The sequence below is a fragment of the Mustelus asterias genome, chromosome 24 (genome assembly GCF_964213995.1).
Source record: "Mustelus asterias chromosome 24, sMusAst1.hap1.1, whole genome shotgun sequence".
NCBI lineage: Eukaryota > Metazoa > Chordata > Chondrichthyes > Carcharhiniformes > Triakidae > Mustelus > Mustelus asterias.
Genome location: NC_135824.1, coordinates 25,675,351 through 25,699,286, shown reverse-complemented (window position 1 = coordinate 25,699,286; position 23,936 = coordinate 25,675,351). Strand labels below are relative to the sequence as shown.

Here is a 23,936-nt window from a genome sequence, read left to right as displayed (position 1 = left end):
CTGAGGAATTTCATTTCAGATGCCCTGAAGATAGCATTGTTGTTATTGTGCAGAGTGCCTAATGCAATGCTGATTACTATTTGGAGAGCTTTTAAGCTAAGCATTTTCTCGTATGCCTCTCGCTGTGACACTGATTTATTTATTCCAGATAGCTGTTATTACATAAAAGGCAAACCTGTGACCGTAGTTAAGATCAAGCACCACAACAGGACATAGATGGCTCACATATCTCAGCTTCATTCATAATATACTGCACCAACGTAACGCAATGTTCATCAACAGTGTCCTAATTTGCATTCATTAAGAAAACTAATTTCAAAGAAGTATAATTTGTCCCCGATTTGGGCTAGCGTGCTGACATTTTTTTAGTTCCCTTTATTCCTAGCTAGCAGTAGAATCCCCAAACCTGATCAGATCCTGGAATTGTCGCTGCATCTTTGCACATTTTGGTTCTACAATAATCTCTTTATTCCTGTACAGCGTATCCCTTTATAATACATTAAGAGCTCTGAATACAGCACATAATTCCTGCATCACGCTTACTGCACGAAACACTTTCACCAGCACACTTTTAGAACATACGTATGGTGATAAAACTATATTCCCCCAGCTTATGTGAAGATACCTAGGGCTCGGAATATGTGACCTGGACAGCTGAAAGCACAGCCACTGATGACAGGCTAAGAGGAGGAGATGGACGGGGTGTTGGCGGCAACAACCATCTGAGAGTCTATGTATCTTAGCAAAGCTCAGTGCTGATGTTCAAGATGGGCTTGGGACCGGATACGGGTGGCAGACTTAAAACTCAGATGAGCTGAGTTTTACTGAGGATGAAGGAAGGGTGGAGAGCACGGAGTTAAATAGCTAGCAGTAATAATTGTATGAATGAAGCTTTCTGCAGCAGATGGGTTGAGGTGGGGTGGAAGAGGTTACAAAAGGAAGCAACCTTGGGACGGAAAGGCGCTCTGCAGACAGCAGGAAGCTAGAGGATTTTAAGGTAATCAAATGTCTTCAAACATTTAGTGAAATTGATCAGAATCTTCAGTTTGCATTTCTTCACTACTGCAGCTGAGTTTATTTTATGTTTATTCTTGCACAAACATCTTTTTAATATGATAATCTAACAAGCAAAAACATTGGTGTTGTCCATCCTCAAAGAGGCCTCCCCCTTTGTCAGAGTCCAGAATATTTAATATGGAGTGTTATTGGGTTGGACTTTGCTAACAATTTTATTCTGTAACTGACTTGGCTTCTCTGGGTTGACTAAGTTTATCTCAATCATAATAAGACACTTCTCCCCTCATTTGACCCCTTGAGAAACAAATCTTTTTACACGTTCAAGCTGAGGAGCAGGGGTAGTCGGGTCATATGCAAACCCTCACCCCAAAAATTTTCCTGTTTTGTCAGTACAATTAACCATTTGCAGAGCGTTCCAGGTATTTTATGGAGCCATATCATCTCTCTCTCACCCATTGATGAATATGTCTATAAAAATTGCAAGGTAACTGTCTTTTAATTTTTTCAAGTCACTATAAAACAAATTTTGAAATTGAAGGCAAGTAACCCAATTACTACACAACATGTCCTCCTAACAGCAGTCATGTATGCATGTACTGCTGCATTGACTGATTCCTTCTGCTTCCCCAATCAGTCTTCATTTGGTAACATGAGTGCAACTTAGTCTTTACTCGGAATTTGTAGGCACTCCAATCCTTACTAAATTAGCAACTAAACATACTGCCACATTATCTTCACCTCTTAAACCATTTTACTGAACAATCTAACTATCTAACTAACAATCTAACTATCATTTAGTGCAAATTCAGCTCTGAAACCAAATTTTTGTGTGTGGGGTGGAATTGAAAGATCTGGGTGCACTGAACTAAGGTGTGATGGTTATTATCCATCTCTTCAAGTGCTTCCTGGCACATCATGCACCCGGAAAGAGCCCAATTACTTATTCTCTTATCCAAAGCACTTGTCCCATGTCAACTTACAACAACCCAAATACTTCAAAAGCTTCCAGGCTCATCAGTTACTCAGTTCCTTCCCCAAATGGTTTCAATTGACACCCTTCTTGCTCTACTAAACCAAATGTTTGTCAGAGTTGCTGTTGTCCTAGGCCAACCAAAGGCAAAAGCAAATATGACACCATTGTTAAACGTACAAGAGCAGAAGACCCCAGACTTTACGAACTAATCCCCCTCAAGAGAAGAATCCAGTGATGACTAGAATAATCAATGCCAAAAATATTTTTAAGATAATGATTGAAGAAACCTCAGTAATGGACAATGGCTTTTGTTGTATTCCCATAAAGAAAATACTGACAATATAACTTAGATAAGAGATCATTTTTAAATATTCAATTACTCTTTGCACTGGTTGCCTTTCGGTCTGAACTCATTAGAAAATCTCTCTGACCATCATACTGGGTGGGCTTCCTCAAATCAGATTAACAAAATCTACTGTATAAAATCATACATGAATTAATGTAAAACATTAAATATCAAAAACATTAAAATTACAATAAAAGATTAAGGTTTATCGTGTCTGTGCTATTTCACATTAAGTTCCACTTTGAAAATTCTGCAAGCAAAAATAAAAGTTAAATATTCCTGACAAAAAGTGACTCTTCGTGCACAGTTCTATTGCTGGAGTACCTCTTCCTACGCAGCAACAACTTGCACTTATGTACTACCCCTTTCATTAAAGAATCTCCCCCTAAAACATTATACTGAGGAAAACAAGGGTTAAGTAGACAGACAGGCAGACAGACAATGATGTTAGAAGACAAGAGCAAAACCACCATGTAGAAAGAGATTGGGGGAATTCAGAAGTCAGGGAGGCAAGTAGCCAGGTTGCTTTGGAAAACAGTTTACAAGGTAGGGTATGGAAGCCACACCAATAAAAACTGAGCAGAAATAAGCAGTAATCAGGAGGCAGGGAATTCAGGATGCAGGCCGTGATCAGCTGGAGAAGATTTCCAAATGAAACAGGCAAGGTGGAAGCACAAAGGTCAAAGAGCAGTGCATTAGAGAAGTTAATCTTTGAGGCAACAAAGCACTGGACAAGGGAGTAAGTAGAGGAGATAGTTAGGCTGTAAGTAGGAAATGACAGTAAGAAGTCTCACAACACCAGGTTAAAGTCCAACAGGTTTATTTGGTAGCAAATACCATAAGCTTTCGGAGCACAGCTCCTTCGTCAGATGGAGTGGACTCCAGTCCACTCCATCTGATGAAGGAGCTGTGCTCCGAAAGCTTATGGTATTTGCTACCAAATAAACCTGTTGGACTTTAACCTGGTGTTGAGACTTCTTACTGTGCTTACCCCAGTCCAACGCCGGCATCTCCACAGTAGGAAATGATCCAGAGGCAAGAGAAAACAAATCTTGATAACAGGCTTGGCATAACTTATCTCTATCAAATTTCACATTACCAGTCATTGGGCTACCAGGGAGCTTGAAGTCTGTTTCTTAGAAAGTTAGTTTGAATAGAAGCATAAGTGGTGAATTTTTGCACATTCAAAACACCTGTGACCAAAACAATACCACTTACAGTATAAAAAAATTCAACATCGATACATTCCACTAAAATGATGAATTCTGTATGAACATATATTGTTGACAAACAAGCTCATACAGAAGATTGCAGGTGAATGCTCAGGAAAGAAAATGAAAAAAAAACAGACCACCACACCAAATATGTTGTGGCACTGCTGCACCTTTTAAGTATGAAGCTTCTGCCAGAATTCAGCGTTTGGGCATTTTTGAAGAGCCAATTTTAATGAGACGTTTATTGTGATGCTTCCCTAGAAGCAACCAAAGATGGAAGGCTTTGCTATCTGTGAAAGGAAATTTAATTTTAAAATTAAAACAGAAAATGCCAGGGAAACTCAGCAGGTCTGACAGTATCTGTGGAGAGAGAATAGAGCCAACATTTGGAGTCTGGATGACCCTTCGTCGGAGCTGGGCCGTCCAGACTCGAAACGTTGGCTCTATTCTCTCTCCACAGATGCTATCAGACCTGCTGAGTTTCTCCAGCATTTTGTTTCAGATTCCAGCACCCGCAGTATTTTGCCTTTATCTTAATTTTAAAATTGCTCGATTCCTCATGAGGTTATTTACGTTACAATCAACGAGGCAGCAGTTGTTGTGGTGGCGAAAGGAGCAAAATATTCACAAGGTTCCTCTTGTATCCCATTTTCCTTTAGAGGATCAATATAGAAAGTGCAGCCTTCTGTGAATATTTTACTCCTTAAGCATCTATTTGCCACCACAATAATTACTGCCTCGTTGATTTGTGGCCTCAATAACCCCATTAGCTATTAAACAAATTTTAAATTAACTTGTTTTCCATTCATCCATCATCAGTTTGGCGCAAAAACTGGCGTGTTTCATTTTAAATACTCATGTTTAAAATTGGTATGCATTGACTGCCAAATAGAAAACACTATTGAATTATTCTGAAACCACTGTTTACTGAAGTGATACTGGTGTTTCCAGTAACAAATGGTGGATTGCATACATTCTTGCCCTTTGTAGGGCGCGTGGAGCAGAGTTGCCTTTGGCAAAGGAGGGTTTTTAAGAAACTATGTAGTATTGTTGATGGAGCCTTGCATCAAATGTTATAAACTGCATTTCAATAGCCACACCTTTGTTACATTTGTGGTAAAACCTGTTTATAACCATGGCAACAACCTGACACACGTATACAAAATATTTGCATTTTACGAGAGACGAAGGTTGCGAATACATTATTTGCAGCGCAGCTAGCTTGCTTTTAAATTTCATCTCAAAATGAGTCACAAATCCTTTAAGCCTTTTCGAGAGGATCTCAGTACAGATCTTGAAGAAATGTGTGTGACTTCACACCTCCCTCACAAAGACACTGGTCACTTATTCATCATTGCTGTGCCAGCTAGCTGAGCTGTATCCAGGTTTTTTTTAAAGCCTTCACCGCGCAGAATTTCAGCTGCTTGAGCAAGCACAATTTTATTTACAACAATTAGACGTCATCTCGCATCACCATTTCCAATACATCAGTACTCATTCCAATGTAATGATCCTCTGCGAATGTCAAGAAACCTTGCCGTATGTCAGCTCATTATAATGAGAAGCAAAATGGATTATATTTCTAAACAGGCAAGAAATTTAATTGGCCCCAACACCCAAAATGTATCAACGCTTTATAAACTCGGCAGGTGGAATAGAAGATGGACGGCAAAAACATGCTTTCTCATTAAATATGACTTTCTGAATGAAAGAAAACACCCATCGCTTTTTTGTCACAATGTGTGTTATGATAACTTGGTTTCAGGGAGTCAGACACCTACTCTGGTTGCTCCTCTGATTATAAAAATGGGATGAAGTGGTATAAATTGAAATGTCTGCAGTTACTGAAAACACACCTTTCAGTAAAGTTGATTGGAATGCTTGTCATGATTTGAGTTGCTTAATCTCAATACAAGTCCTTTACCTTTAATGAACTTCAAAAAAGGTTGTCAAAAATTTGCCAAATGAGAAAAAAAAAAGTTTTAAAGACTGCAATTTACTTAAACCATGTTTTCTTTTAACAAAAGAGTCCAAAATCAATGGAATTATAAAGATCGATTTGGAGCTGCTAACTAGTAGCTTTAAACTTGAATTTAAAAGACAGATTTGAATGAATGCTGAGAATCACATGCCTGCTCAATACTTAGCCAGTCTTGACAATGCAATGAACCACTAATTCTCTTGTTTTCTTACACCAACCAAATGGAGAAATCGACAAAACAAGTTCATTACAACCTCCTTCCGCCTCTCTCTCTCTCCATTCCCCCAAGTATTCCGTATATTTTATGCAGGTATAATAAAAAACCATCTTGCCACTATTTCCGATAACTGTCTTTCAGGCAGTGTACGAGGCAGTTAACAAATGTTCGACACCACTGTGAAAAACTGGTAGTGACACTTGATACCATTATTTCATTAAGCACAAAAAAAAGGTTTCTATCTTGTTTTAGTTATCTTATTACATTTATATCTGCATCATTTTAAAAGCCAAGATAGATTTTGATAACTTGCAACGAAACCAAGGCCTAAAAAGGATATAATCAGATCATGCCTTAATAGCAATTACTCCTGTTTTCAAAAAGAACTTAGCAGTTACAGTACCATAAGTCCGTTAATAATAATGACATAGCAAAGCTACACTATAACTAACCACTGATACAAATTCATGTCCAGCCTAGAAACAAAATATAGCCACAAAACCTCAGGAAAGCACTATTTTATTGCCAACATATAACCCAAATAATGTCTCCTCTACAGTGGTATATTTCCCAACATTACTACTATTTATAAAATACAATAAAAGTCATTCACCAGGTTCACAGATTGTTTTGATCAACACATATACGAAGCTGAAAAAAATAATTTACCTATGTGGACATAATCAGCAGCAAAAATCTGAAACAGATCTGAAACCACAGATCCTCCTAGTCACGCGGGTATGGAAAACAACTGCTCTGTGACGGACTCACCGAAACCAACTGTTTGTAGTCTATCACACAGGCTGACTAAGTCACCAAACGCCTCTGGCCCAGTGGACGCCTCACTTCTGTTTGAAAAGCGGTGGCAGCTGAAGGAAGAGATATTGATGGCTCACTAGTGGTTGAACAGCTGAGAAACCATTGCTGTCTTCTTCTATTTCACCTACATCAGCAAAGTCATAGCTTGTAAAAGCCCACATGGTGAGGCCTTCCAGGCGAACCGTTCACTCAAAGTACACGGCAACTTTTTCTCTGCCCTTTAAATTATCCCCAAACTTGCACTTCAGAACTTTTGATTAGCACTGTCAGGTGATTTTAAAGAGAATCAAAACTGCAACACCCAGTACATGGAAATAAAATTAAACGAATCATTAAATAGCAAGAGAAACCAGCTTTCCCAACAGCCAAATGACTTTAATTAAAGGATCTACATGTGAGTTTACTGTCAAGTTATGTTGAAATTATTGTTTGTTGACACAATGGCTTAAAACAATCAGCAAGGTTTGGAGGGAAACCTTTTTATTGGTAAAACACAGGCATGTATGTTCACCACAGAATATAGATTTTCATGGTCTCATGACATACTACAGTATCCAAATGATTTTCCCATGTACACAAAAGCAGAAAGATGAAAAAAAACTAGGGCAGCACGTGGCACAGTGGTTAGCACTGTTGTCTCACAGCACCAGGGGCCCAGGTCTGATTCCTGGCTTGGGTCACTGTCTTTATTTTAACTTTATAAGCATGCTAAATAAATAATTCTGTGGATCTAATTGAAAATTACTGTGATTACCAAGGGCAATAATGCTGTCAGATCTTTTAAGAGTAAAAACAGAAGATTCCTAAAGCTCTTTGTGCTGTCCAAGAGTGTGCATGACATCACTGGGGTTTATTGAGCAGGGAGGTAATCAATGAACATTATTAAGCCTCATCAGCAAGCTTGCGGAGATGAATTAATTAGATTGCTTTCCGTGACAATAGGAGTCATGACCTAGCTCAAGAACTAGGTGGATGACGGGACATCGAAAGGATGAAACATAGAAACCAGAGTCAGGAGTAGGTCTTTCAAGCCTGCTCCGCCATTCATTATCATGTCTTATCACCAAATTCAATATCCTGATCCCCCTTCCCCCATCTTCCTGATGTCTTTAACCCCTAGAGCTACATCTAACTTCTTGAAATCAGACAACGCTTTGGCCTCAAGTACTTTCTGTGGTAGTGAATACCAGATTCACCACCCTCTGGGTGAAGTAATTTCTCCTCACCTCAGTCCTAAAAGGTTTACCCCTTATCCTTAAACTATGACCCCTAGTTCTGGACTCCCCCATCATTGGGAACATTCTTTCCGAATCCATTCTGTCTAATCCAATTAGAATTTTATAAGTCTCTATGAGATCCCCTCTCACTCTTCTGAACTCCAGTGAATATAATCCTAACCGACTCAGTCTCTCCTCATATGACAGACCTGCCATCCCAGGAATCAGCCTGGTAAACCTTCGCTGTACTCCCTCTATAGCAAGGACATTCTTCTTCAGACAAGGACATCAAACCTGCACACAATACTCCAGGTGTAGCCTCACCAACAGTTGCAGTAAAACATCCCTATTTCTATACTCAAGTCCTCTCACTATGAAGGCTGGCATATCATTTACCTTCTGATGAGCCCAAGCATATTCGTTAAATTCCATAAGCTACGAGTTACATATTCAAACTAAAACTCCCTAAAAATAAAATTACAGAATAACATATTAAAGAGTCACAGCACAAAGCACGAATAAAAACATGCCAGGTGGCTAAGACATGAAACAGTCAGAAGCATGGCAGCAAGTAACACAAACATGTTTATTGTGAGTAACTGCAAACACAAAAAAAAATCAATACTTGCATTCCATAGGTGAAAATTTCTCCTGTGCATTATAGTGAAAGCTTCCTCATGCTGTTAAGGAATTAGCACAAGGAGGAAATCTTTCAGAGCACTAATGTGTACCGCTACTTTTAGACCTATGGTTTGGGCTTGGCCAGGAAAAGGGGGGAGGAGGTGAATAAATAGACCCAAGCAAATGGGACTCCATAAAATGAAATGCATTAACCATTATGTTCCACCACAAATGTGTTATCAAAAAGCATGCTGTGTGCATTGACCCCTACAGATCTGCTCATTTGGAATGTCAGTACTCCCCCATTTTTAGGTTCCTCCCAACACAGCTGCACATTCCCCAGTTGAGCAGTGGGAATCCGTCTACCAGTTTGTAATGACTCAGGAAGCCCAACCAAAAAGGAACGTAATTGATTACAAAATGCAAAGTAAAACCACTATTGGGATGTGCACGTACTGGTCCGTGCCCGGGACTACAGTTCAGCAGGCCCAGTCCTGGGCCTGCCTTATAAAAGGCTCAAGTAACGAGTTCCAGCTAAGCAGACCACTGCCTGTTACCAGGGGAACTCATTCTCAACGAGCACCACAGGGAGATCAGTGATTCCCGACGGAGCTTGTGGGGAGCACAATGCAAATTGACAATAGGAGATTGGCCCACCCAGCTTCTCTGAGAAATCTCACCTCACCTTTCCCAGAAATAAGGATGATATTGAAATTTGGGCACAAACCCAAATACTACTCTACATGGTAAAGCATACTGGGCCAGGAATTAGCTACTAAGTGCTGTTATAGCTACAGTTTCCTTCAATCCACAGCACCCAATAATGATTTTAAAACATTTAATTGCAATCATGAGATTTCTTCTAGTTTCTATTTTTGATCTTCCAGGTCTGCTTCCTATGTTCCCAACCCAAAATTCCTACTCCAATCATCTCGGGCGAAAATAGCAATGGCAAAGCTCACAGAACTCTACAAATACTGCATTCCCAATATTTCTACAGATGTCAACAACTCTTTCTCGACTTCAGTCAACCCAATGAGGACAGTTCTTTTAAATAATCATCTGGAGTAAGCCCAATTGTTGTCAAATGTCTAATGATAGCTGTCAATTAAAACACTTTTCATCCAATACTCACTGGCCCAGTACTTTGGAACGTACATGATAACAAATATCATTAAACGAGGGTCTGCCAAAAAGACATCAGATTGGATGGTGCAGAAGCCAATTGAGAAGAAGGGGGCATGTATTGCAAATAAAGACAGTAAGATTATCTAGCTGGTTAAAAAAGAGAAAACAAAATCAGCTTCAACTGGGAATAGTCAAATTTCAGGATCTTTTGTTGAATACTTTCAACATTAGATTCAAGCAGTTAAAACAATAAGGCACTTTCTGGAATTTAATTTCATTGGTGCCGAAACTGATAACAGCCAGAGATAAAAAGATTAATTCCAATGTCAAACAAAAGATAAGCAGAGTGAAAACAACTACAGCGTGCATTTGCATTCCACCTTTGACAGAAGAAAAAGTGCACAAAGAAAATTATGGAAGACCAGGACAGAGTACAGACAAGGTATATTCTTCAAGTTAGTTATTTCGTAAGTTCACTACAGTGCAGAGGAGGCCAATCGAGCCTGCACCAACAACAATCCCACCAAGTCCTATCTCAGTAACCCCACGTATTCAGCTTGCTAATCCCCGATACTAACTGGCAATTTGGCATGGCTAATCAACCTAACCTGTACATCCTTGGATGGGAGGATACTGGAAGGAGCACCCGGAGGAAACCCACGCAGACAGGGGGAGAATGTGTAAACTCCACACAGACACTCAAGCCAGAATTGAACCCAGACTCTGGCACTATGAGGCAGCAGTGCTAACCACTGTGCTGCCCATGCTGTAAAATGCAATATAAATGTGACAACTTGATGCAGAGCTTTGAAGACGACAAAATATAGATGAGACTTAACATAGCAATTTACTGAGAACTCAGGTTATGCACTGGACAGGGACAGTACTTCAAAAGGCGGATTTGAAAAAATATCCTGAATAATGAATGCTTCACAAAAGGTTGTTATGGTTTCCTATATCAGTTTAAAAGTCTGTGCCATGCACCAATACATTAAATTATTCACTTCCAAATAAAGCTTAATGAATTATTTTTTATTTATTATAGTGTCACAAGTAGGCTTACATTAACACTGCAATGAAGTTACTGTGAAAATCCCCTAGTTGCCACACTCCGGCACCTGTTCGGGTAGACTGAGGGAGAATTTAGCATGGCCAATGCACCTAACCAGTCTTTCGGACTGTGGGAGGAAACCGGAGCACCCAGAGGAAACCCATGCAGATATGGAGAGACCCATGCAGACACAGTGACCCAAGCCAGGAGTCGAACCAGGGTCCCTGGCGCTGTGAGCCAGCAGTGCTAACCACTGTGCCGCCGTGCTGCTGTGCGTCTCTAAGTATTGGATGTGCTTACATAAACGTGACATTCAAAGGATCCTCAGACGCTGGCCACCATTGGAGGTTTAGGAAAGGAGCAGGTTGCCAATAGAGACTTAAAATTTACATTCCGCAACCAAGCTCAACATAGCTCATTAGTCTTAGCTCAATTCACGAGTAGAAATATTCTATACCACGGTTTGCAGCTGTGTACTCTTAGAATATCAGTTCATATATTTTATAAAAACAGTACTTCACAGTAATATGGGAAATTGCACAAGGGACTTTCAGCTGTGCTGGGTCAATTCTGAAACTCATCTCAGTAAAAGATCTCATGCCATAAAAAGGTAAGAAAATAAATCTAGTGCCATAGTGGCAGGAAAATAAATGGACCAGATTCTGAGGTAAGCCAATTTGCAGCATGCAGAGTAACTATTTTAGAGATGTCACCTTGCTTCTTTTTGATTGGAATAAAACTAGACACCAGAATGTTGGATTTTTTTTTTTAAAGCCCATTTTTCCCCTTACTGCACCCTGCAAAAGCAAATAAGGACTTGAGATTTTTAAGGAATTTTCATCGTTAGCAAAGGAAATGTCACGGAATCCATCTAATCCCAATCCTGTCTGGGTTTTGGACTTGCCAAAAAGGTTGCTACTTCTTTAGATCAAGCATTTTGACCCATCTGCTTCGGTTATGTCGGCATCACTGATTAACATTATGAATCAAACAGCGTAAGAACGACCAGATAATCCGTTTCTGTGATGTTGACTGAGGGATAGATATTGGTCAGAACACCAGGGGTAATTCCCCTGCCCGTCTTCAAAATAGTGTCAAAGTACTCCCTCAGTACTGCGCTGAAGTGACAGCCCTGATTTTTACATCAAGCCCTGGAGTGGGATTTGAATGAAGGAGTGTGTGATTCAGAGGTGAGGTGCTACAAACCAAGTCACAGCAGATCTTCAAATTGGAGGTGACTGACATTCAGGCCTTGAGTCACACCCAACTAATCCAAACCATTTGCCTCCTTCTCTACTTCACAAAACTGAAGATAATTAGGAGCACATTCATGGCCCGAGTGCATTTGGAGATTCCAATTATATCACAAACCTCAAGTGTAAAGATCCAAAAGAACAAATCAGGCTAATGGAAACAGAGTCATAAAGGTTTACAACATGGAAACAGGCCCTTCGGGTCCAACTTGTCCATGCCGCCCAGTTTTTAACCATTCTGCTGTGTGGCTCATATCCCTCTATACCAATCTTACCCATGTAACTGTCTAAAGGCTTTTTAAAAGGCAAAATTGCACCCGCCTCTACTACTACCTCTGGCAACTCGTTCCAGACACACAACTATGTGTGAAAAAACTGCCCATCTGGACCCTTTTGTATCTCTCCCTTTAAACTTATGCTCTCTAGTTTTAGACTCCCCTACCGTTGGGAAAAGATGTTGACTATCTACCTTATCTTTGACCCTCATTATTTTATAGACCTCTACCATATCATCCCCAAGTCTCCTATGCTCCAGGGAAAAAAGTCCCGGTCTATCCAGCCTCTCCTTATAGCTCAAACTATCAAGTCCCGGTAGCATCCCAGTAAATCTTTTCTGCACTCTTTCTAGTTTAATATCATCAAATGGTATGGCTATTTTTGAAATGAAGGAGAAACTGCTTTATCTATCTGAATAAAGGTCCATTACCAACCGTATATTTCATGAGAAAAAGCTAACTTGGGCGAAGGTGGAAATAATGAGAGCTCGCGAACAGAAAACGTTGGGAACACATAGCCTTAAGTGTGATTGAAACAGGTAAAGAATGAAAGGAATTTAAGTGGGGGCTGGAAAATTAACATTGCACCATTACCGATCAACATGATTCATTCATCTGGGACACAATGCCTTGATTTTGCTACTAATGAACTATACTTATTTTGATTTTCTATTGAATGTTCCTGTTGGAGCCTTTTGCGTTCAATTAGGATTGGCAACTGAGTTTCACTGCACAACACATTGCTTAGGGAGCAGAACTCCTCCCTCAAGACTGACATTACACTAACTTTATAATCAGCAATACAAGTTAGCAAAAAGAGTATTTAATTGAGAAGTACAATTTCATGGTATTATCTGTTTTATGAAAGAGGATTAATTTCCGAGCAGGGAGCCACAGTCGAAGGAGCACAGGGTCAGAGATCGGGCTACAATACCCCAGCAACAATTCTCCAATGTGCGCTTACTTTGAGTGCTGCTCCTGTTCGCAGCATAAGATCAGCACTCCAATCCAATAAGAAAATGAGATCATAAATTTCTCTGAACAGCTTCAGTTCTGTTTCAAGAAGCCAAACAATATTTAAAGGGATTTCAATATGTATCATATAGGTGCTAGTTAATCTCCGGGCTGGGGGATGGAGGGGATTGCAGTCAAGACCAATTTAAATAATTTAGGATAAGCAGGGTGAGATGATCAGAGATAACCAAGTCCATGTTCATAATCAAGAAAGATTAAAATAAAAGAGTAATGAGGGGAGAAGGGAAGATGGAAGGGATGGGAGGAGCAAGATGAACAAGGAATAAAGAGTTGTGGAAAAGGGGGCAGTTGAGATGGCAGGAGGGAGGGCAGGAGCAATATCTAAGGGGGATGCTGAACAATAGGGATGAGGCACGATACAACGGGGGAAGTAGTGATACAGCCAGTGAGCAGGCATGAATAAGGAAATTGATGTTGAAATCTCTCCCAGCTGCGGGAAATATTGTCTGTGTGTCGGGGGGGGGGGGGGGGGGGGGGGGGGTGGGTGGAAACATGGGGTCGAAAACTTGGAGAGTGGAAAGAGCTTGTTCAGCTCAGAGGGAAGCGAATGAGGGTGATTACACAAGAGATTGTGCGTTCGCCTGATAGTTATTAAATAAATGCTAGCTCTGACCCATTTGTAAATCATTTGGCCACCTAATGTTATGTTTTTTTGCAACACCAGCAGATGCCATTCACAACAATCCTGAGGCCTCGCACCATTGTGAATATATCACAAATGACTTCAGTTATAAAACAGTAACATAATTCACAAGTTATAAATTATGGCCTGGACCCTGTAGATGGATTACACTTTCACCTGTGATAATCACAATAATTTCTAGTACGGCTGAGTGGAAGATTCCCAGACTTCAATCACTCGTGTCCAACCAAGTGTCTGAAACTTTATGCCTTGCGCATTCACGCCAACACTGAACAGATTACAAAAGAAATTCTATAACCATAATAATCCCCCACCCCAAACACACAGCTAATGACAAACAGGCAACTGAGACAGTAAGTGAGTTCAAGAAAACTCATATTTGAAAAGCAAAATGAACCGTTGAAGGTTAGCAATAGTTTCAAAATAACCTCAATGAGAAAAATGCGCTCTGTTTTTGGTATCCTGTCATTTTATAGTATAGAATCGTGGTATCACTGAAGAGGAGACATAGAGCGGGATTTTCCAGCTGTGCTCGCCCTAAAACCGGAAACTTCTGCTCAAGGTCAATGAACCTTTGCATGGTCCGCCGCCCCCCCGCTATGATTCCTGTAGCGGGCAGGACGGGAAAACCCCTCCCATGGTGTCAAAACTTTTCATTTTGCACTCATCAGGACAGACACAAGAATACCAAATTTCAAATGTAATCTGACTGCTCCCCCCGCCCTCCTCCGCCAAAAGCTTTTGTTTAATTAAAAAGACAATGTCTGGTCATGTTATTTTTGTTTACAGAGGACAAAGCTCTGTGCGTGAATGTATATAGCTTCCATCACATGCAAGTGATCCTGACTGATAGTCTCAGATGGGTTGTTAGCGTAATTCTTAGCACACTCAGCATTGTTCAGCAAGTGCTGTTCAATCAGAGAATCACATCTAATGTTGGACCCTGACTTTTGCAGCTACTTGAATACAATCCATACTCCTGTTGTGAACAGTCGACAGGACATGCTATTTGATAGGATCCAGCAGTTGTTGGGGATGTATGGCCTATATATCTGGCATTGCTTTGGCACTGAAATTCATACGTTATAATACTCATTTGTGTGGTAGGCAGAATGTCCTTTTGACTTAACTGCAACATCCTGTAAGTGGAGAAGACCACTTACGTTGAGATTGCACCGCAGCCATGAAAAAACTGACAACTTCACCTGTTGCTCAAACGTTGTACCAATGACTGGTGGATTGTATCAAATAGAACATCCCATTATCTGTTTGCAACAGGCAGAGTTAGGTGGTGGAAGGTGGCAGGTGGTGACCCACCACCTTCCTGTCTCTGCCCTGATTAAACACATGGCGTGAAGACTTGTGAACATCTTTCCTGCCCTGCATCCAACAGGGTAATTAGTAACTACTTAAGGTTCTCATCCCACCACTGTTGGTATTTATCCAACATCAGGCAGGGGACTTGCCATGTGGCGAGCCTGAAAAGAAAACTTTGTGCGTTACCAAGAGGAGAGTCCTTCATTCAAAAGGAACTTGGGGCCTGTTTGAGAGGCAACCCCGCCCCAAAAAACCCTTTCTGTTGAGCCCCCTGCCCCTGCGACCACCCACTCTGCAGTCCCCTCTTCTCATCACTCACTTGCACCTGCGTCCCTCAGCAATACAAGGCCTTGGACAGGTGTAGAACCAGCAGTAGCCACTGCCTACCCAGTGGTCCTGCTGAGCAATGACAAGCCACAAGCCTCTGATTCAAGGTTGGCAAAGTCTGGCAGGTGGGACTTCTGCCCTTGGGTTCTTAATCCTCGGGATGGTCTGCCTGAGTAGCATTTAATTCGACAGGACTTCCCACAAAGAACTGATACAAGGCTTTCGCTGGATCTCCAGCCAGCAGGTGAAACCCACATCACTTCCATTAAATAACACCCTATGACTCAAAAATCACACCCATGCGTCACATAAACAAAGCAAACTTGAAAGCCTTGATACTTTCAGTTTTAGACTGAAATGGACAAACGGTTGCCACTAACTAGTGTGAAGAACAGTACCAGCAGTCATGCCTTTTGTCAAAAAACATCAAAGAAGTCACTACCATTCAGAGTATGTCAAAAGTTCTAACAAGCTTAGATGTCTTTGCTCCATGGTCGAAAAGGCGAAGTCTGCATCAGTGGTAAAAAGTGGATGGCTAATTTGAGTGAGATCAAGGTGATAACAGGGTACAGATTTTAAAAATCTTCCACGTTACCATCTGTAAATGGAAAGATTAGATAACTGGCAAACTGGTTCTGGCATGAAGCACAGAGATTTGGTGTCATTACAAGGGCGGCATTGGTGGCACAGTGGTTAGCACTGCTGCTTCACAGCTCCAGGGACCTGGGTTCGATTCCCGGCTTGGGCCACTGTCTGTGTGGAGTTTGCACATTCTCCTCGTGTCTGCGTGGGTTTCCTCCGGGTGCTCCGGTTTCCTCCCACAGTCCAAAGATGTGCGGGTTAGGTTGATTGGTCATGCTAAAAATTGCCCCTTAGAGTCCTGAGATGTTTGGGTTTGACGGATTAGTGGGTAAATATGTAGGGATATGGGGGTAGGGTCTGGGTGGGATTGTGGTCGGTGCAGACTCGATGGGCCGAATGGCCTCCTTCTGCACTGTAGGGTTTCTATGATTCTATGTAACTAGCAGAATATTTAAGGTAACCAGTGGATGTGATGTTTTCTATTTCTAGAGAGTTTTTGGTAAAAGTGTGCAAAATGAAAGCACATGGGATGGAAATAAATCGGCATGTACTGAGAATTGGTTAGCAAACAGGAACCAGAGTATGGATAAATGGATCTTTTTTGGAGTGGCAGGTGAGGTACCGCATGGATCAGTGCTCAAGCCCCAGCTAGTCACAGTATATATCAATGACTTGGATGAGGTAAACAAAATGTAATATTTCCAAGTTTGCTGACGACACAAAGCTAGGTGGGAATACATGTGGTGAGAAGGATGTAAAGAAACTTCAAGACAATTTGGATAAGTGAATGAGCACCTACATGGCAGATGCAGTATAACACGGATAAGTGTGAAATTATCCGCTTCAGTAGGAAAAACAGAAAAGATGATAATTTAAATGCTGATAGATTGGGAAATGTTGATGTACAAATGGACTTGGTGTCCTTGTGCACCAGTCGCTGAAACTAAACATGCAGGTACAGCAAGCAGTTGTGAAGGCAAATTTTATGTTAACTTTCATTACACGAGGATTTGAGTACAGGAGTAAGGATGCCTTACTGCAGCTCTACAGGGCCTTGTTGAGACCAAAACTGGAGTAGTGTCTACAGATTTGGTCTCCTTACTGAAGAAAGGATATACTTGCCATTGAGGGACGACAGTGAAGGTTTGCCAGACTGATTCTCAGGATGGCAGGATTGTTGTACGAGGAGAGATTGGGTTGACTAGACTTGTATTCCCTGGAGAAGAAGAATGAGAGGGGATCTCATTGAAATGTAAAAAATTCAGACAGGGCTGGACACAGGGATGTTTCCTCTGGCTGGGGGATTCTAGAACAAGGAGTCACAGTCTCAGGATATTGGATAGGCCATTTAGGATTGAGACAAGGAGAAACTTCTTCATTCAGAGTGCTGAACCTGTGGAATACTGCACCAGAGAAGGCTGTGGAGGCCAAGTCACTGAAAGTATTTAAGAAGGAAATAGATAGATTACTAGAAACTAAAGGGGTCAATGGTTTGGGGAGAGAGCGGGAGTATGACACTGAGATAGAGAATCAGGCATGGTGGAGCAGGCTCGAGGGGCCAAACAGATTACTCCTGCTCCTATTTTCTATGTTTCTTTGAAAAGGAGGTTGGTAATGGTGCCTTAGTCTGCAAGGATGTTGGGGTTAAGGGTTGGTCTTTCTTTAAGAGGAGTCCTACTTATACTTTAGATTTTAAGTGGTCGTTGAGTACCTAATGTTAGGTTGCTGTAGGAATCCTGAATGGCACAAAGCATGCATATTATCAACACATGTGGCAGAAGTTGGAAAGTTATTCAGGAGAGCTGGGATAAGAAGGGTACAACCATTATGGGGGGTAGTTTGGGGGACCTTGGCCCTTCAACAGCTTGTTCAACAAAAGGTAAACATACAAAAACACAGCTGAGGCCAGTAAATGGGAGCATTAAAGGTTGAGATAGAACTATGATCTTTGGACAGCAATGATAAAACAACATAATCCGGCTCTGACTGACTAATGGTAGTCACTACAGGTGCTGAACATACAACAGTGGAACATTTTTTTTTAAAGTAATTTTCTTTTACTATTGAAGACGTGTTTAAGTCACCATTAATGCACTCTATGGATGGTAACCATAAAATATTGGCAAAACACCTTTAAAATTTATAATACAAGATTGTTCTGCTAAATTTTATATTCCAAGAGAGTGCAAAGTTACACCTTTTCAAATGATTTATGGGGAACGTGTTGTGTTACACATTGAGATGGCATAAGTTATATGAATACTTCATTCACATTTAGAGGAAAGGCTTTTATTCACTATTTATGGAGTTAATTTACATTTTGTAAGCAAAGTGGACAAGCACAATCTAAATGAGGCAAGGTCAAAATGCCCAATTCAAATTTGAACCTAACTCTCCAACACCTTTCAAAAAAGTCAATACTATTTCAATATGACTGCAAAATAAAACTAAGTTATATAAATACACAGTTGCCCGCCAAATGTGGGCAATTGGGATTAGCTTAGGGGTTTTAAACAAAAAAGAGCGGCATGGACAAGTTGGGCCGAAGGGCCTGTTTCCATGCTGTAAACCTCTATGATTCTATGACAGTTGTCGTCCATGCAATGGGCCTGATTTTAACTCTAAGTGAATGGGTTTTGAGCGAGTTAAAATCTCACCCAGCACTTCTGTACAGAATCATAGAATCTCTACAGTGCAGAAGGAGGCCGCTGGGCCCATCGAGTCTGCACCAACTCCCTGAAAGAGCATCGCACTTAGCCTCCACACAACCCACCCCCACCCTCTGTCCCCAAAACCCAGTGCATTTGCCATGGCTAAAGTGAAGTTTATTTATTAATCACAAGTAGGCTTACATTAACACTGCAATGAGGTTACTGTGAAAATCCCCGAGTCACCACACTCGGGCGCCTGTTCGGGTACACTGAGGAGCAATTTAGCATGGCCATGCACCTAACCAGCACATCTTTCTGACTGTGGAAGGAAACCGGAGCAAACCCACGGAGACATGGGGAGAACATGCAAACTCCACACAGACAATGACCCAAGCCGGGAATCGAACCCGGGTCCCTGGCGCTGTGAGGCAGCAGTGCTAACCACTGTGCCACATCCAACCTGCACATCTTTGGACTGTGGGAGGAAACTGGAGCACCCAGAGGAAACCCACACAGAAATTGGGAGAACGTGCAAACTCCCCACAGACAATCACCCAAGGTTGGAATCGAACCCGGGACCCTGGTGCTGTGAGGCAGCAATGCTAACCACTGCAGGATGAGGTTTTTTTTTTTAAAAAAGTAATACCCTCCTCTTGCCAACTGACACAAAGGGCTTGGTCAACCAAATCTTCAAAATATTGCTTTCTTTTTGAAATACATCAGTTTTTTTTCCCCCAAAAAGAAAACCCTTGTAGCAAAATTCAAAAGCCACAATGTGAGCAGTAAGGAAATCTAGCTGCATACTGAAATGTGAACTACAGCAACACAACAAAAGAGAAAAATAAAATGAAAAATTTAGTCTTGAGGGCTGTAAGATATTCAAAAGATTCAATGAGAATGTATCACTGACTTTAGATTTGTTCATGGGATTTATGAAATCATCTAGATCTCGAGTGTGTTACATTTCCCACCATCAGTTATCCCCGATACAGAATGTTTCTCTATTGAAAGATGTAGCCAGGAGACTTCCTAACAAACCCCACTGTATCTAACGGAGCTAGTTGCAACCTTAAGAGAAATCCTTCACCATGCTATTCCAACGCTACATTTTTAAAAAACTCTCATAGCCTACTTCGAAGTAACTGACAGGGAACTATTAGCAAATGCCTCTAACCAGGCATGGAAATAAACATTTTGCACTTACACGGTCAGGAGATTACAAAGCGTTTCACAGTCAATGAGCTACAGTTACCACTGGCATGCAGGAAAAACCAGTGGCCAAATCTACACAGCAAGATCCCACAAACAGAAACTGAATTAATGCATTCTTTTGGTGGTGTTAGCTGAGGAGCAACGTTGGTCAAGGTGCTAGGAAAAGTCTCCATTCTTCAAATACACAGGCCCCATAGGATCTTCTACCAGAACAGTCAGGCAGGGCCTCAACTGAAAAGAGAGATGGCATTGACGTGTCAGCTTAGGTTTTTTGTTCAAGTTTTGGAGTAAGGCTTGAATCCACAATATTCTGGATGTTACAGGAAGAAAGGCAGGAATCTCAGTTTGTGTGCCAGAATAATCCAATAAACGCAATCATTTGAGCTGAGTAGTTTAGACTGGAGAGAAAAGATAAGGAAATGTGCCATGTTCCTTTTAAAAAAATAAACACCAGATTTCGAAAAAAGAAAAATTAAATCAAAGTCATGTTATTGTGTTTTATTTAATTTTATCTGGGGATAAGGTGGTTATATTAGATTTAGCAGTGAACATGTCAAATTAACAAATGTAGTTAAAATAGTATCATTCCTGTCTCAACTAATGATGGTCAGTCCCAGTAATTGCTTTGAGATACAACATAAATTACATCAACATTCACTGCTAAGAAAGTGTTGAAAATTGACAAATGAACAAAAAACAAAATTGCAACTCTTCAATTTTCATAAAATGGTTTATTGGCAAGACACTTTCTCAAGTCAACAACAGTCTCGTGTTGCAGTCAGAAGGTTATGTCAAGTTCCACTGTTTGAGCACATAATCTACGCTGTCACTCCAATATATTGCCAAGGGAGCGCTGTACTGTTGGAGGTACCATCATTCAGATGGCAGGTTAAACCGTCACCACATTCACTCACTCCCAGGTTGACGCAGCAGAATCTACGATACTATTTTGAAGATGACAAGGGAGTTATCCCCAGCATCCTGGCCAAAATGTATCCATCAAACTAACAGTATTAAAACAAGTTATCTGCTCATTATCACATTGCCGTTCATGAGGATTTGCTTTCCACAAAATAAGCTAATGAGTTCTTTTGTAACAACAGTGACTATACTTCGAAAGTACTTCATTGGCTGCAAAGTGCTTTAGGATCTCCCAAGGTCATAAAAGTGGCTACATATTTGAGGTCTTTTTTTCTATCCAAAGGAGATTGTACAATTCCCATATTTGTATAAAAATCATAATTGGCAAATGAGTGATCGGTGGAATCATTCTATTATGATGGCTTTTAAAGATGTTTATTCAAATATAATCACTGTTCTCTCCTAAACCACCTCCTCCCCATGCCAGGTTATCCTAACCCTCTCCCCCACATGCAATGTTACCCTGAGCGCTGTTCTATGGTACCAAAACAACAGCTCCATCACTGGAGTTGCCATCTCAATTGTTAGTCAGCCACTTATTAAGGGCTGGATGGCCTAACCCCTGCTCTTATTTCTGATGTTCACCTATGAACAGCACTTTACAGACGTTGGATTAAGAAGTTTCCACTTTTGCTGTCATGGGTAGTCACAGGTTGTGAACATACAAGCAGAAAACCCTGGCCATCATACCCCCAACCAAACACCAAATCTGCACACTTCTTAAGCAGCTATCAGAGTAAGGTCAGAAGTGAGAAACCTAATCTTGGGTGTTGAGGCCAACTGTAACACCTCACCATGCCCGGGCTGTAATTAAATAAAGTTAAGTCTGCTGATCCACTCTGGAAAATATCTTGGTTGCACTGCTCATTTCTGTACTGTTGAATACTTTCACTCACTGTGCATGGGGAAAGTCTATAAAACACCGGTTATTCTGAATTAACTTTCCATCCAAATTTGGCAAGAGAATCAAAGTAGACCAACTTGGTGGGCCAGCATTTTCCAAGACTTGGTGGCATCCATCAGAAAAACAAGAGTGCAATGCACAAGTTCATTGTATTGTCCATCCGTTAACAGCAATGGACAGAAAAACTGGACTGGGATGATGTGTGCCCAAGATTTTCCATTAGAGAAGATGGTGGTATAGTGGTACTGTCACTGTGGCTCTTAATCCAGAGACCCAAAGTAACGCGCTGATACCCAGCATCAAATCTCAGATGGAGAAATTTGAATTCAATAAAAATAAATCTGGAATTAAAAGTCTAATGGTGACCGTTGTCGATTGTTGTAAAAACCCATCTGGTTCACAAGCTAGTTTATGGGAAGGAAATCTGCTGGTCTGGCCTACATGTGACTCCAGACCCACTGCACTATGGTTAACTCTTAACTGGCCTAGCGAACCACTCAGTTCTAGGGCAATCAGGGATGGGGCATTAAATACTGGCCCATCTAGCGACACCCACATCCCCAGAAAGAATAAAAATTAATCCATCTACTGTGGCATTCTAAATTCTATCCAGTATCTCTGATTTTAAAATTTAAATCAGGGCTTTCTTTTTGTTTGACGGTGGGTTTGCAATTTTTTTATTGTGCAATTTCAAGATGATCCATGCCACAAAACTTATTCCAGGTAGCACAGATTAGAGATTACTAGTCCCACCATCCAAATTATATAGATTAATTAATTAATTTAGTTTGACTAGTTAAATATGTTGCAGAAAAATATTTTGTCCCTGAGGAATGTAGACGTCAGTACCCACTGTGCATCAGCAAAGCATTGTAGGATTTCTTAGAATATTGTCGCTAGGTTTGCCATACAGCACGAGGATAGGTATGCCAAGATTCTGTATTGTGTCTACATGAGCTATTAAAAAAAACACCCAAGCACAATAAACATAGACTTTATGCTTTCAATTTTGGGTTGTGTCTACTGAGGGTATTTTAAACTATAATCACACTAGTTGACTGCAGTCTGCTGCGAGTAATAGTGCAATGAGAGGTTATGAGTTTAAAAACACCGCACATCAATTAAATTGGTACAACATTAGAGTATGTTAACTTCAATAGCAATTTCTAACCACCCCATGAAATTCTGGTATGAATAAGGAAATGGGTGCCCGACTCAAATCCCATATTGCTCGCTAAACATTCATTTTAAGCTCCACTATAATTGAGGGATTGTTGAACAGGCAGTTAGAATGCATTTACACTGTAGAGTCAGGACTGTGAAGGATTGAACTGCCATTATCTCAGGACACACACATTTCCCCAATACCACTGATGGAAAATTGGAGTCCATATTCCTTAGAATAATTTTGCAATTTAGATGCACTTACCCAAAGAAAACAGGAAAATCCTCATTTCATTGCCTGCTGTAACCTCTTCACCTTTGAGTTACTTTTTGTTAGTTAGTCCTAATTGCTTCTTCCCTTTCCCGTTTCCTCTCAGCACTTCATTTCAGTTCAGTTTAGATTTGCTCTTTTTTTCAAAAAAAAAACAAGGTTTTGCATCTTGGAGTATTTGCCTCTTAATACTTGATCTTATTCACCACATGTCTCAATAATAGGTAACAAATGCCTTGGCTTGAAACGTACCCCAACTGAAGAGGCTGGGTTCTGGTGAAAAGACTTTTTCCTCACCTGAATCTTATTGCTTTATCTCCTGATCAAATATCACAGAAGTCTCAAAAGGTTTAATCCATCAGCCCTGCAATTCAACAAACCCACTGCAGAAGCTACTTTCAAGCTTCCAACCACTTGTATTTGGAACCCCTGAAGTCTTTGCCATATTACTTTTAGAAAGTAGAAGTACAAAATAGCTACTCTAATTGACTGAAGTAAGGAGCTATTATAGGTTCCGAGTTGCTATCTGTACATTTTAATGGCCTCTGTCTAAACAAAAACTCTCATCTAAAGTACACTGTGAAATCTTTACATTCAACTCTGAGCCATGTGAAAGCCCTATAAATTGTTGACTACATCCTTGAATTGATCTCAAAAGCAGCACAGTTAGAAGTCAGTATCATTCGGCTATAGATAAGAGCCCCAAAGTTTGACAGGAATTAACACCTCACCACAGTGTATGATTCAAACACACCCCAGATGCAGGTGCAGAAAGTTAAATCCACAGCCAAGTTGTA

At 40.7% G+C, this 23,936-nt stretch overlaps 1 protein-coding gene across 15 annotated transcripts in view; it reads right to left on the bottom strand.

Annotated features, from left to right (window-relative positions):
- Positions 1 to 23,936, bottom strand: part of LOC144511288 (myocyte-specific enhancer factor 2A-like) — a 229,088-nt gene that overhangs the window by 201,748 nt on the left and 3,404 nt on the right. For 2 of the 15 annotated variants that reach the window (XM_078241488.1, XM_078241497.1), the window contains exon 1: positions 6,418 to 6,602. The exons of 8 other annotated variants lie outside the window; for them this stretch is intronic. The gene's annotated coding sequence lies outside the window, so the exon portion shown is untranslated. Of the gene's footprint in view, positions 1 to 6,417; positions 6,603 to 23,936 lie in introns of those variants that run through there. 5 more of the 15 variants (XM_078241504.1, XM_078241501.1, XM_078241494.1 and 2 more) reach the window with 4 other exon arrangements.